This window comes from Danio rerio, chromosome 6, assembly GCF_052040795.2.
Source record: "Danio rerio strain M-AB ecotype USA chromosome 6, GRCz13ab, whole genome shotgun sequence".
In the NCBI taxonomy this organism is placed as follows: Eukaryota; Metazoa; Chordata; class Actinopteri; order Cypriniformes; family Danionidae; genus Danio; species Danio rerio.
In genome coordinates this window covers 61292371-61307500 of record NC_141026.1, presented here as the reverse complement: position 1 = coordinate 61307500, position 15130 = coordinate 61292371, and the positions used below count along the sequence as shown (strand labels likewise).

Sequence of the window (15130 nt, the reverse complement as noted above, 5' to 3'; positions counted from 1 at the left end):
GCATAACACTGTATGACAACACTTCAGATGACTGATCTAGAGCCTGCAGCTAATCAATTCATCAGATTCTGGAGTGCATTACAGCTCTAAATATAAATATAAATGATAAATGATCTTAAATAAAACACATACATGTATAGAGATGGTATATAAGTATAGAACTTTACTCACATGGGAAACGGAGGCCACGTGAATGGTTTGTGAGCACCATTAAGTGCCCTCAGCATGCCATGCCATCTAATAATTGTGGGAAACAAGTCCAAAAGGCAGTTGACTGTGTAAAGCCACATAAAACAACACAGAAATACGATAAATATGCTGAGTTCAGTGGCTAATCTGCAGAGGTGACGTGACGGCGACCAGCGAGACCTAGCTGTCACTCAAGTGGCCACGCCCTTAATTATGCAAACTTAATATAACTTAATATAAAGGAAACGGATGAGTTATAAAAATATTCACCCCCTCACAGTTGTCATGAAGGGTAATATTAGCTGTATGAACCAAAATCTTTGTTTGTCTCAGGGTGTAAACACCTTTTTTCCTGCTGTAAAGTTGATCATTCTAACAGTGGGCTCAATTAAAATTTGCTCTGTTTTGGAGCCAGGAGCGGCCAGGACTAGCGGAATTTCAGATGAATTGCAGTTTTAGTTACTTCCGTATTGGCTTCCTGAGGGAGAGCGGGAGGTTGCCGCTTGAGTAAAACGCTCTCTCAGAGAAAACAAAGATGCCACTCAGTGCAGCAGTCAGATCTCAGATCAGCGGAATGAATGATGCAAACGCAGACAGGAGTTGCACACTCATGCAGGACAGGTCAACCAGGACACCAGCGCAAAAAACCTGCACATTCACAATTACGAAAAAATAAACCCACACATTTTCACGGAATTCCTCATATCCATACACAAGCCAATGAGGTCACGCAGTGTTTTCTGAGCAAATATGACCACATTAAAACACCAACTGATGACAACAAACCGCAATGAGGCAACATCATTTATAAATACAGAAACTTAATAAAACCTTAACCAATTTAACTCAATGCATTACAAATACATTTTAAACTAATTTCACCACAAACAAACATATAAAATACAGGTGAAAGGAGAAGAGTGTCACAATGCATTAAAGTAATGTATATAATAAAGCTTGAATTCAGCTAGAAAGCATTCAAATGAGCAAAAGCATTCATAATGTTATAAAATTAAAAATTATTGCTGCTCTTTTGAATCTTTTTTTTGTATCCCATAAAATTCATTCATTTTTCTTTAGCTTAGTCTCTATTTCAGAGGTCGCCACAGCAGAATGAACCGCAACCCATCACTGGGAAACATCCATACACGCTCATTCACAAACACACTCATGCACTACGGCCAATTTAGTTCAATTCCCCTATAGCGCATGTGTTTGGACTGTGGAGGAACCGGAGTACCCAGAGGAAACCCACACCAACATAGGGAGAACATCCCTGAACAACCCACCTGACCCAGCCGAGGATCAAACCAGCAACCTTCTTGCTGTGAGGCGATCGTGCTACCCACTGCGCCACCGTGACGTGTTTCTAGTCCAGATTTTGAAAGAAATATTTTATCAAGAAGCATTTTCCAGACGAATGAAAAGTATTGCCTAATATTCAGAAAAAACAAATCAAGATATCAAGTTTTAAAGAGTTTTTAAAGGGGCTGATGCAAGGGTATAAGCAAGATCATCTTACATCAAAGTGAAAGCATGATTATTGAGCTTCCCCCATTGGCAGATTATTGAGCTTGTTTTTATGAAAAACCCTAACTTTGACTTATTTCTTAAAAAAAAAAAACAATGTTTTTGCCTAAAATGATCTTGATTTAATTATTTTTATATTTAAATTAGAAACAAGACAAAAACTAAGTAAAACAAATATTATTTTGCAGTTTAGTGCATGTATGGAGAAAAAAAATGTGTGTATATATATATATATATTAGGCTTGGGTGGTAATACGGTAATATGGTATACCGCGGGATCTAAAAATAGCAACGGTATCAGTTTCAATACAACGTGCTTACATAGGAGACAAGGATTAAATATTAAATGTAATTTATTTGATGCCTAAAAATTTTCAAATTGTACAACAAAAAGGTGACTGTAAGAGGTGGAAATACCTCAAACCTGAGGTCACATTTACAGTTTCTGAAAGGTTTAGACACACGCCAACAGTTTGGTGATGCTTTCTTACCTAACATCAAAGGAAAAATCAAGAGGACAAAATAAATTATATATATATATATATATATATATATATATATATATATATATATATATATATATATATATATATATATATATTCCCAGAGATGGGTTGCAGCTGGAAGGGCATCCGCTGCGTAAAAACCTGCTGGATAAGTTGGCGGTTCATTCCGCTGGGGTGACCGCAAATTAAGTAAGCCGACAAGAAAATAAATGAATGAATATCGTGTACCGAGGTAAAATACGGAGGTTTGACGGTATCAAAATTTGGATACCACCCAAGTCTAATGTTTGTACAGTTGAAGTCAGAATTATTAAACCCACTGGGTTATTAGCCCCCCTTCTAATTTTTTCTGTCAATTTCTGTTTAACGTAAAGAAGATTTCTTCTATAGGGTAATTAGGTTAACTAGGCAGGTTAGGGTAATTAGGCAAGTTATTGTATAATAATGGTTTGTTCTGTAGACTATCGAAAAAATCTGCTTTTATTCTAGCCGAAATAAAACAAATAAGACTTTCTCCAGAAGAATAAATATAATCAGACATACTGTGAACATTTCCTGAATCTGCTCAACATCATTTGGGAAATATTTAAAAAAGAAAAAAAATTCAAAGGGGGCGAATAATTCTGACTTCAGCTGTATTCTGCAGTAGAGAGAATCATACAGGTTTAAAATAGCATGATAGGAGTAATTGATGACGGAATGATCTAGTTTCTAGATAATAAAGATAAGTGAACGGACTGCCACCTCAGAGGAGAGCAGACGTTTGCATCAGACTCAGACAAACTTCACAGCAATAAAACACATTTGACACACGTGCTTCATGACTAACTGAACCTTCACCCATCATCAGTCAGCAGTGCTCAGTCATCACAATCCCTCATCAAATATGAACTTTACACTGAATTATGGAATTACATCACTCTTAAATAATGTGCTGGAGACTATGTGCATATTCTGAAATCACATATACAGATGAGGGCAAATTATGCATGTGAAATATTTATTAGTTTTAAAATATTTCCCATATAATGTTAAACAGATTCAGGAATTTTTCACAGTATTTCCTATAATGTTTTTTCTTCTGGAAAAAGTCTTACTTGCTTTTTTTCCAGCTGAAATGAAACAGCTTTTAATTTATTTAAACCCCTTTTAAGGTCAATATTATTAGCCTCCTTAAGCAATACTTGTTTTGGATTGTCTCCAGATCAAACCTCTGCTATACAATGACTTGCCAAATTACCCTACGCAAGCTTTTAAATGTCACTTTAAGCTGAGTATCTTAAAGAATACCTAGTAAAATATTGTTTACTGTCATCATGGCAAAGAGAAAAAAAATCAGTTATTAGAGATGAGTTATTAAAACTATCATGTTTAGAAATATGTTGAAAGAAATCTCTCCAAAAAATGTTAATATAAAACATTAGGTCAGATTTTATTGTCTTGTTGCAGTGTAACTATTCATTCAAATATTGAGTAATGTTATTTAATGGCATTACTGTATGGTTGTGGTTAGAACGTGGTTTTGGTTTAGGGTGTGTTGCAATAATTAAGTAAGTAAATCATAGATGGAAATGTGTTAAAAAAAATATCTCCCAAAAAATTATATAAATAAATAAATAAAAAATGAAATGTAATTTTAGATGTAATTCTGTAGCTTTTTTTCCTCTTTTTCTGTAAAAAAAAAATTTAAAATAAAAAATAAATTAATTAAAAATGTTTTATTATTAAAACTAGTTCAATAATAAAAAAATATGTAAAGTGCATTCAAATGCTCACAACAAATCAATAAGGCTTAATCATAAACATATTCATCTTGAATTCTCAATGAAATGACTAATCTGAGATGTACAGAAATGCATTGAATTTCAATCCACAGAAAGGAATGCACTGAATTGCAATAAACAACGGTCAGTAAAACAGGTTCATGAAGTATTAAATCGTGATAAATATTAATCAACAACTGAGGTATTTTAAAAAACATTGATAAACAGAGACACAATCATGATTCAATTTAAATATACGCAATAATTTTATATTCGACAAAAGGAAATATGCCTGATTTGAACAGAAGTAATTTGATAATACATACTATAATGATAGTGTATAGTAATATTATTCATTCTAATAATTTCAAAGTAATTGTGACCCAACGTTTCACTAGAAAAAACAAGAGTAAGTAACGAACCAAGCAAATGCTTTCGTATGATTGGTTGCTAACATTTTTAAAGTGATGCTTAGCAATTATCAGTAATCTAATGGGAAATTAACTCCATAAATTAACAGAAGATTTATCTATAATAAACAGAACATCCCGCAATTCTTACTGAAGGTCAATTTCCACCAGGTGGCAGTGTTTTAATTACAGAAAAATATAAACTGCTTGATGTAATTCCCTCTTCTGCCACAAGAGGAACTAATTAAGACCTTTTAAATACATGTTCATCTCTTTATAAATAACCTTTACGTACTTGCTGTAGTGGTGTAGCACAATTTATGAACATTAGTAGCAGTTAAGCAGAAAACTACATCTTTATCTCTACATTTCTACATACAAGTGACTTAAGACGAAGACGATGAAGTTAAAGAGCATCTTTTTAAACATCAACAGTTGATAGCGGTGCTTGCAATGTCAAGATTAAGGGTTCGATTCTCGGGGGATGCATGAACCAATCAAAGCCATACATTCAATGCATGCAATTCCTTAGATAAAGGAAATTACCAAATAAGTTCATCTAATCTTTTTAGCCCTTTTTTAAGCATACTGTGCAATTCATGGTGTCTGGCTGGTATATACATACCTCAAAACAATATAAGAGTTATACGCAAAACACAGAACTTACAAATGCGGGCCTTTCATAATCCAATGTTCAGTCAAACATGGATAATGTGTTTTCAATTAAATGTAAATGACATCTTTTAACCCAACAGTTGGTTTTGTTCACATTTGACACAACATTGAGTTAAACTGACCCAACATTTTCAGATTGTAATACCTTAGCTAAAAATAAAATACATCTTTTAGAGATTGACAAACAAAAAGCCCCAAAATAACAGTCCAAATATGGACAAAATGCTGGTTTAAAAAGTTTCATTTTGAACCAATGTTGCTGGTCCATATTTGACCCAATGTTGGGTTACACCAACTGAGCATTTTTTAGAGCAGTGGTTATAAAAAAAAAATTTCAGCCCGCGACCCCCAAAATAACAATGCCAGTGACTCGCGACCCCCAATATCCTCTGAGGTGGTTATAAATACAGAAACCTTGCATGCAATGATCCACACACACCAGTAGACCCAAGTCTATTCTTCGTTTAATTTTTTAATGTATGTGAGTGCTGTAAATGTGCCAGAAAGTTTAACCTGGAGTTATAAAATCAATCTGCTGCATCTGACGCTATTGCTGTGTCTTTAATATAATGTAATTACCCCAGGGGTCGCAATCCAATAGAAATAGTAACCATAAGCTACTATAGTAACTGTATAGTATATAGTAACTATAAACGACTATTTTTTCTCTTCTGTAGGTTATAGATAAAATCTGGTAATCTGGTTTATTAAAAATAGATAGATTTTTAGAAAATCATCAGGTGACCCTCCTTCATCATTCCGTGACATCCCCCCCCCCCCCCCTTTAAACCACTGTTTTAGAGTGTAGTTGAGGTATTGGTATGGTAATGGTAACAGGTAGGGTAACCAACTAAATGAGCTTTACACATACACATCAGAGTGTTAAACAAAGCTACTCTCTAAGAAATGATGGGATGCCGTAATCCAACATTGGGTCAAATATTGAGAAATGAAAAGTTGGTGTTTTCAACTAAATTTTTGCTATATGTTAACCACAATAGTTTATTTCAGGAACATTGGGTTGCAACAACACAGCATTGTTAGTGCATCAAACATGTCTTTGTACTCTGGGACTATTTAAACCTATGGGTTTGAATCTCAGACTAACCTTAATTCTTTGACGTATCACCTTGACTGTCAAAACTCTGAATAGACATCAATCTTCTCCCAGCATGCAACCCTGAAGTGAAAAACGACATAAATATGAGAGTTCTGGAGTAGTAAATGTGAATTTTTTTTCAGGTCATTCCTATAACAAACAACAGGGGGCGCCTGAGGACTTAAAATATATTCTGAGAATAACTCATTCTGAATATCTACAATTCAAAGTTTTATGAGCAGGACCTTAATCAGCATATATGTTTACCCAATGCAACTTTGTACAGATACAATCGCCCAGTAGTAACCTGCAGTCGGTGTTTCGCTCGAGGGTTAATTGTGTGCTGAAAGCAGGGTCTAAACTAGCAAACTTCTACATTTTACAGCTAATGTTTACACTCTAAAACGCTGGGTTATCGTAACCCAATGCTAGGTCAAATATGAACCTTTAGGTAAATTTTTTTATAAGATTTAAACCACACCCTTTCGCCCAATGGTTAATTTGGCTTGGATAATTTGACACAACGTTGAGTTACGACAACCCAGGATTATTTAGAGTGCAGCAGTAACAAATCACAAATATCTTTACAAAAAACATTGGCTAAACTATTAAAAAATTTGAAGAATCTCTATAGAAACTCCTGATCTAAAAACTTGTAAATACCAATCATTTTCCTGAACGTACAGACATTGATACATTCATTCATACATTTTCTTTTCGGCTTAGTCCCTTTATTAATCCAGGGTCGCCACAGTGGAATAAACTGCCAACTTATCCAGCATACATTTTACGCAGCGGATGCCCTTCCAGCTGCAACCCATCACTGGAAAACCCATACACATTCATTCGCACACATATACTATGGACAATTTAGCCTACCCAATCCACCTGTACTGCATGTCTTTAGACTGTGGGGGAAACCAGAGCAACCGTAGGAAACCCACGTAACGCAGGGAGAGTGTGCAAACTCCACACAGAAATGCCAACTGACCCAGCCGAGGCTCGAAATAGTGACCTTCTTGCTATTAGGCGACAGATCTACCTACTGTGCCACTGCTTCGCCCTGATATAAACAGTATATTGAAATTTGACACTTCCAGCCTCGTTCACTTACGTTACATTTTAGCCATACAAAACAACATGCTATTCTGCTTGATGTTGCAGTTTCTAATTGTATACATTTACAGTATTGTCGTAAACACACTAGATTGTAATACAAGTAGTTTGATCATTTACTGCCATTTTTTCCCCAATCATTTCCCCAAGACAACAAATGAATCAGAAGTCTGGACACATTCACAGAAAAGAGCTTCCCTTACGCATTGAGGAATAAGCTGGATACAGTGTTTTTAGTAAGGACTAGTGGTCAAACGTCTCCATTTTTATGTAAAAGACAATGTGGAACACATAAAATATAGAGGAATTGGTTTCTGACCAACCATTATTCTGACGGACACAGCAAGCCTGTACCGGTGGTTAAGTTCACCTGAAGGAAGAAACATCAACAAGAACAATCACAGGTGCTCTTTTATTTTAAATTTGGACAGAACTAGAACAGAATTTAGTCCTCCAACCTGAATCCTTGGCATTCTCGGTTGTCGAAGCCGACGGTTTTGTGTGCAGAGCTCATGATTGTGCTTTAGGAGACCTGAGAGCCTCACTCAGGGATATTTCCACACACGCTCTTTCTTCATTTCCAGTCCATCAACAGAATACTGCAATGGATAAAGGTTAAAAGGCAAGATTACCTGACGGTTAAAAAGACAGACAAGACTATGAACATTTTACTTAAAATCCAGAGAGTTTTTAAACCCCATACATAATGCTCATCTTTGGAGGACTCGCAGATCTCAAAACAGTCTCACTTGTCTTGTCCAACAACAGTAGATGGCAAAGTGTTTAGGGTGTATTCACACCAGGGCAGTCCACTAGTTCCTGAGCTTTGGTCTGAACCAAGTACACAGCTGATTTCTTTATTTGGTGTGGTTTGCTTCTACACTGATCTTTCTGCGAGTGAAGCAGACATCGCAAACTCACATGTGATTCTGCCCGAACATGTCCTCATCTTTGGAGGACTCCCAGATCTCAAAACAGTCTTGCTTGTCTTGTCTAACAACAGTACATGGCTAAGTGTTTAAGGGTGTATTCACACTAAGGAAGTCCGCTAGTTCCTGAGCTTTGGTCTGGACCAAACACAATGTTGTTTTTTTATTTGGTGTGGTTTGCATCCATGCTGATCTTTCTGCAATTGAAGCAGAAATTGCAAACCAAACCACGTGTGATTCTCCCTATACATGTTCTCATCTTTGTAGGACTCCCAGATCTCAAAACTATCTTGCTTTTTGTGTATAACAACTAAGGTTGTATTCACACCAGGAGAGTCCGCTAGTTCCCTAGCTTTGGTCCGGACCAAACACAATGTTGATTTTTTTATTTGGTGAAGTTTGAGTTCACGCTAACCTTCCCGCAAGTGAAGCAGAGATTGCAAACAAACCCACACCCGTGTTAAAGTGGACAGAAATGCTTGCGCTCCTGTGGCTCACAATCTTACAAACTTCTGCTGCAGTTCTGAGGGAGCGATTGGGTCTTTTGCTTGCACAAGTTTTTACTTTATATGTATTTAATCTACCTAGGAGTCTTGAAGCAGAACTGGGATCAGTTAATGGTGGTTCACAGATGATGCTTGCAATGACAATTCAGAATTTAGCAGACTCTTTTATCCAAAGCAACTCAGGGGTTTCAAGGGAATGACCTCAGTCACAGTACTGAGGGTGGAAGGTTCAAAGGTCATCACCTGCAACCTTTGAATCTTCCACCTTCCACCCCATGTCTGAGGTAATTCCTTTGAGTAAGTGAATCGGCAGGGATTGTTGTCAACTCCTCTGGTGCCCTAACCTGCAACCTTTTGATCATAAGACCAAGCTTTTATTCTTTAGGCCACAGCAACAGCAGATCCCACAGCTGCATCTCCAACTCAAACTATGAGATCCTAATAATTCAAATGTTGCAAGCATTTCTGCAAATGTGCCAGATCACATTCACACCTTGAATTAACCATCCTAGAGTTGATCTGCTAGCGGACTGAGGGCACCTATTCAGCTGGGTCTTGGCCCGTTTGTTTGGTGTGCACAAGATTGCTGTATTCACACCAAAAGATCAGCACCAAAGAGGAAAAAAGAACTTGAGTTCGAATTGATCAAACCAAACTAGACAGGTGTAACTAATGCATTTTACAAGCACTTATTTAGCCGATGCACTTATCTAAAGCACTTCAAATCACCAGAGAGTTGCAGTATATATATGCTGTGACAAGTTACTTTTCCCAGATCATACAGAGAGAAGAAAGTGTGTCCTACAGGTGGTTTGTGAAGCCCACTGACCTGTGTGGAGCACACTCAGAATTGTACAATGTTTTTTAATAGAGATTGATTTTGCTTGGCTACTTTCCTATTGAGAATGGACAAAAAGTGTAGCTGAGGCCCCGTTTACACTAATGCGTTTTAGTTTTAAAACGCATAAGTTTTGCTATGGTTACGCCATCCGTTCACATTACGCCGGAGTTCTCGAGCGCCGAAAACGGAGCGTTTTAAAAACACTGGAGAGGCCGTTTTCATTCTGAAGCGCTGCTGCTTCGTCTCAGTGTGGATGAGGGGAAACGGAGACATCTGAAAACAGAGGCAGGACTGCTGAGATTCGCTACCTGATTGGGGCTTTTGTGTCATTGCGTATCCTTCCCTTATTCGTTAAGCCCCTATCAAATGACTATAACACATGGCTTTAACGCTACCAGAAGACAGTACTGTAAACAACAACATGGGCACAGAAATGGGAGCGTTGTTTGCACTATTGTCTGTTTACGTTTACCTCGTCGTCTGTCCACAAAAATTCCTCTCTTGCTTTCTTTGCCATCTCGTTTAATGTTCAACCGGCGTTTGTTGACTAACAATAACCAAATGCTGAGCGAGACACATGATTTCTGTTTATACTAGAACGTGCATGCCCAGAGTGCGCGAATGGTCACATGATATAAGTTTTTGGTGGCGTAGTGTGGACGGAGATATGTTCAGAAACGCTAGATGAAACGCTAGTGCGGACGTGGATAGTTTTTGATCTAAAACGCGTTTTAAAACTAAAACGCACTAGTGAAAACGGGGCCTGAATCTGGTTGCCTTGTTTAGTTGTCCAGTGTCTCTCCTGGTTGCCCATTGATGGCATCATTTCCCAAAGTTGCCTGGTAACTTTGCTCTAAATGTTCCCGAATATATCATCAGCATTAGTTATTCCTTACCTACTCTAGCTTGTATTTGTCAATCAAAATCGTGAGATTTACATTAGTAGCACTTGATGTGAAAATTCTCACTTTATGGTTAATCCCTTGATGTCTTACTCATTGGATAAAGGTATCTGCTAAATGACTAGAGGCTACTTCATAGAATTAATTGCAGTGTTTGATAAAGAGTTCCTGCAAATCAACATGTGAACTTGAGGACAGAAGCTTCCTCCATCATCTAAAGAGGGAACTGAATCCGTTCCCCATGTTGAGTAGTGATTTGGAGGCAATGTCAGATTGATAACCTTGGACATTGAGCTCACTATATGTGAAGGTCTCTGGCACAAAACTAAATTATGTAACAAACTATGTTTTGGAGACATTATTTAATCCGTCTTACCTAAACTATGTTAAGGCTTGCAAGATCCGATTCTTGATCCTGATCCTGTACTGTATCAGGAGGACCATCCCTACAAGAGAACATGAAGAAAATATTCTAAGACAAAGTCAGATGAAAGACCACTTAGACACTAGGGAGAATTTGTCACCCAACCAATTCATCTGCAAGGAAACACGAAGGAGATCTTGAGAGCTCACTGGCTCATTGGAAAAGCCTCAGCGAAATGTAAGATATGTTCCTCCAGATACATTTGATTGCACATTTCAGCTGATAAATACACAAGCCCCTAGCATTCTTTTTACCTAGAAACTGCAGTTAAACATTTCCAATGAGCTTCGCTATCGCTAGCCCAGCAGCTCTCTTTGGGGGTTAAATTATCACCGGTTTACTTTTCTGACTCTTTAAAGAGGTGTTCAAGCTTTAGAAGACTCACTTTGTGTATTATACGTGTACCAAAGACAAGACATCTAGTAATTGACTTATAAAGACTTGACTGAAGTAGGACTAGGGAATAAAGTATGCCAATGATCTGCAAATGTCACAAAGCCACCCCAGGAAGAGTTATTTTCCAAATCATAATAGGTTTACCAGACTCCCAGATGCAGTCTGGAGCTTTCTTCAAGGAACATGCATGTCACTTTGCCCCAAATCTAAGGGTGCTTTCACACCTGCCTTATTTAGTTCGATCGCACTAGAGTTCGTTTTCCCTTTTGGTGAGGTTCGTTTGGGCAGGTGAGAATGCAGCAATCGTACTCGAGTGCGCACCAAAAGCGGACCAAATAAGCGTACTGAGACCTGCTTGAAGAGGTGGTCTCGGTACGCTTTCAAACGAACCCTGGAGCGGTTCGTTTGTGGTGAGAATATGATCCGTACTAAAACAGGTCCAACCGTAAAAAGTACTACGCGTTTTGGACTAATTCAGCTGCCGTAGACCGATGCGCTGTGCATTATGGGATATGGAGGAAAAAAATTTGTTGACAGCGCTTTACTAACAGAGAGAGAGAGAGAGGGAAAAAATTTACCTGATGGATCGTTGGTAATATTTCCGCAAGATGACCATGTGGCAGTTTAGCTAAATTAATTCCCGCCTCCTCCTGAAGTGACGAGCGATGCATTAAACACTGTTTTCCAGCCGTGGCCGCGCTTCATTTTCCTAATGTATAGTTTGTCTAAAGCAGGGATACAATCAGCCAGCGCAGTCGCCCCTCCAGAGTAAAAGGTTTTGTTTACCTGCGAGAGTTCACTGGCATTTTCCTGCATGTGAATTCTAACCAATCAATAAGCAGTTTAGGAAATATGTTCAACAACATCTGGCCAATGAGAGATGTGGATTTTGTCAGATGACTGCATTTTGGTTCGTTTCAACTGGTTCGGACCAAAGCCAGCAGTGTGGTGTGAAAACGACCCAAAGACGGCAGAAAATGCAACAATGCATCATTTATTGCGCTTGGTCCGGACCAAATGAAGCGAACTACAGATGTGAAAGCACCCTAAGTATAGGCATACTAAAATGTGTGGGATCTAGTTGAGTTCTGTCAATACTGTGCTATCAGTGTTTAAAATCAGGTTTCTTCCTCAACTGATGACATCAACAGACATTAGCAATGTTATGTGCATTCTGTGTGCATTTGGGATAACCTTGCATACTATTGACAGCTGACATGAAAGGGAAACTGGTATATGGAGTTTACACTGACAATGCTTTAAAAAACAAGAAAATGTTTTTAAATGTCGTTGCTGGAGTACCTGAGGAACAAGCTGTAAAGGCTCCACCCACTTCTGGAAAGGGGGTGTGGTGCTGCCGCTCATTTGCATTTAAAGAGGTACTAATTCAGTTACAAAATGTTTATATCATGCTATATTAAATAGTATGTGAGGTATTAGCTTATCAAGATGTGATAAATCCTCTGTGAGGTATTTTGAGCAGATTCTGGGGACATCTGAGTAAAATGTAAAATGCATAATAGAACACCTTTAACATCTCTTAAAGGACATATGTCAACACATGGATTACCATAGATCTGCACCTTAGCTTTTCTCCAGATTCACCCCTGTCCTGATTTAACCCTGCTTAGTTTTAATAGGTGATAGGCTGCCGGCAGTCAACTCCCACGGCAACATTTGCCAAAAAAATCTTGGAAAAAAAGGATTTAGGACTTTGAAATATGTCATTGCCTGACCCAATACAAACTGTATGGTATGTATCTTTGCCAAAATTGCAAACTCATCTGACAAGCTGAAGTGCAACTGTATTAAGAGGAGCATCCAGGTTTCCAGCACCAAACTGGGGTCGATTACGAATATTTGTGCTCTTTTGCAACATAAAGAGCAAGGTCTAAAGGTCTGGCTGAAGGCCCAATAAAACCCCTATCAAAATATTTTCAATAAAACTAAAGCATGTTCATATCAACATAGGTACATTAAGAAAACGTTCCCTGGTGTGCATTTTTAAAAACCGAGAAATATGTGCTCCAGGGTACATTTTGCTACACTTTAGGTCTAAAATCAATGCTACTGTACATGTCGACACTGCTGATTGTTTACCTAAAATGGAAGGCTTTTCTGGCAAGCCTGGTTTATTTAGACTGAGGTTTGAATGTGACAAAGGATGGTTACAAAAACCTAGAAAAAACAAAAACCAAAAAAGGAGCGCTTAGTTGAGGTAGATACATGTATCCATGATGGCTTTTCCCTCCTAGTTTGCTGTTGATTGAGTTTAGGAACTGGCAGCGGTGGAATGAGTACCAAAAAATTATATTGTTAAATCAAGTACAATAACCATTACCTACCCAAAAATGTAGTGCAAGTAGTGTAAAAGTATCTGTTGTAAATATTACTCAATGTACTGTATGAGTAAAAGTCTTCAACACTGTCAGAAATAAAGCTACAAAATCGGTCGCTAGGCCAGTACCTTTTCAAAATGCACCTTTTTATTACTAATAGGTACTTAAAGGTACCTTAAGGTACAAATGTGTACCTCATAGTACCTTAAAGGTACAAAACTGTACTTCAAAACTGTACACAAAAGTGTACAGTAAAGGTACTGATGTGCAGCTGTCAAGCACAAAAATATATCTTTTAAAAAAGCACCACCCCAGCTTTGGTACCTTAATTTCTGAGTGAAGAGTAGTGAGTATTGAGCAATTTGTAAGTACAAGTTGTGTGTGTAAACGTAACTAGTGCATTCAAGCCTCCTTTACACTATGAGTGACTCGTAGCGGCAAAGTGACAAGCAACCGTTCCTTTTAATAGAGAGCAAGCGACTTCAGGCGACCTCCATTTTTGCAAGTGACAGCAACCATTGGCAACCAGGTAGGTGTGTCGAACGATGCGATAAAGTTGATAATCCTTCAACTTTATGCAAATGAAGAGTGACTTTCTTGAGCGACAGCCAATTAGAGCACCAATACAGCTTACGTGATCCTCTCTCAGCTCACTCAGAAGCCGGTTGTATTCTTCGTCCTGTAGACTTATGGCCCACACCACTGAGTGGTAAGGTAAGGCAGTGGTCCCCAACCACCGGGCCGCGGACCGGTACCGGTCCGTGGAACAATTGGTATCGGGCCAAATAAGAAATCATAAATTATTTCTGTAGAAAATATTCCCACCGCGACTTGGTTTCTTCCACTCACCACCCGCCATCTCACGTGAAATGGACTATGCCAAAATCCACCACGGAGCAAGAAGAACGATCGCTAGAATATAGCTCAGTGGTGGTTGATGATAGTTAAAAGTTATAAAACAGGTATTATAGAGTCCAAATCAGCAGAGTATTTAAGGATTGTGCATATATGTGTGCGTGCACCGCTAAGTAAGTACCCGAAATCATTGCAATTTGTATCTATATGGAGTTTCACATAATCATACTCATTAGGGCTGTAACATGCCAATGCATATATTTAATTCAGCTATACAGTTGTATTATTGTTAATATGCTCGTCAGTTGAAATGTTTGGCACAGATGTTATGTATCTGATGCATATAAACCTTGATTGAAACATAATCAGAGTTGTTCATGATTGACCTAAATGCACGAGCACATCAGCGTGAAGCCCCAACCTCCCTGGCCCACACCGGACCGTTGTAAAATTGACCACCGTTGACCGGTCCGCGGTGACAAAAAGGGTGCAGTAAAGTATACTGATCAGTCCGCTTTTATGGCCGGTTCCCCTGTCAAAAGGCAACAAAAAGCGAACCGTACTGTACCACTTTTTGGGTACCCTTAGCAAAGGGTACCTAGCACAACAAAAGGTTACCAACAAATGGCGGAGCTAGTCGCTCAGCTGAA

At 38.3% G+C, this 15130-nt stretch overlaps 1 long non-coding RNA gene across 3 annotated transcripts in view; it reads right to left on the bottom strand.

Moving 5' to 3' along the window:
* The window catches only part of LOC137495897 (uncharacterized), a 64880-nt gene that overhangs the window by 30104 nt on the left and 19646 nt on the right, over positions 1–15130 (bottom strand). For all 3 annotated transcript variants that reach the window (XR_015494385.1, XR_015494387.1, XR_015494386.1), the window contains exons 3-6: positions 10843–10912; positions 7747–7887; positions 7612–7658; positions 6182–6253 (exon numbers count right to left, since the gene is read on the bottom strand). This is a non-coding gene — a long non-coding RNA (uncharacterized LOC137495897). The remainder of the gene's footprint in view (positions 1–6181; positions 6254–7611; positions 7659–7746; positions 7888–10842; positions 10913–15130) is intronic.